The sequence below is a fragment of the Marmota flaviventris genome, chromosome 5, assembly GCF_047511675.1.
Source record: "Marmota flaviventris isolate mMarFla1 chromosome 5, mMarFla1.hap1, whole genome shotgun sequence".
In the NCBI taxonomy this organism is placed as follows: domain Eukaryota; kingdom Metazoa; phylum Chordata; class Mammalia; order Rodentia; family Sciuridae; genus Marmota; species Marmota flaviventris.
In genome coordinates, this window is record NC_092502.1 from 100169259 (window position 1) to 100170229 (window position 971).

Below are 971 nucleotides of genomic sequence, written 5' to 3' on the forward strand. Positions count from 1 at the left end.
TAAAGAGCTGGTAACCATATGTGAGTGCCTAAACTGCTTTTGAAACTTTTTTAGTTCCTAAAATCTAGAAGAGTAACCCTATAACTATAGATTGCTACCAGAGGGCATCTAACCAGCAGCCTTCTAGATTTTGTACACTGTAAAATAACACAAAATTAAAAAAAAAAAAAAAAAAAAAAAAAACAGAAAAAAGGAAGACAGCTCCAGATGCTAAAGATAATGTCATGGACACTGAGAGCCAGCTCTGTAAGAAAGGAAGGCTGGAATTCCTGAGTCTGGGCTCTAGGAGCAACACAAAGGCATATGAAGCAAGCACTGGGCTTCAGCCTATCAGCTCAAGAGGAAAGGAATTCGTTCATTTTCTTGCAATGGAAAGGCATAGAAGTTAATTCTCCACTAAACAGATATAAAGCTGATACACAGCCATATCATTAGACAGTAGGTAAAAATCTATGGTGACTTGACAGAAAGCTGGTCCCAGAAACTCAGATGGTTGATCCTGTCAGCAGGAGCCATTAAAAAGAGCGGGTTATACAAAAGTACATACAAGAGGAAGTGAGGGGAAAGGGAAAAGTAATACAAGGGGGAGAAATGAATGACAGTAGAGGGGGTAGAGAGAGAAGAGGGGAGGGGAGGGGAGGGGAGGGGGGATAGTAGAGGATAGGAAAGGCAGCAGAACACAACAGACACTAGTATGGCAATATGTAAATCAATGGATGTGTAACTGATGTGATTCTGCGATCTGTATATGGGGTAAAAATGGGAGTTCATAACCCACTTGAATCAAAGTGTGAAATATGATATATCAAGAAATTTGTAATGTTTTGAACAACCAACAATAAAAAATTAAAAAAAAAGAAAAAAGAAATAACAACTAAAAAAAAAAATAGAAAGGGCTGGAGATGTAGCCTGGTGGTAAAGTTCCCCTGGATTCACTCCCTGGTGCCAAATAATTATCATCATCATCATCA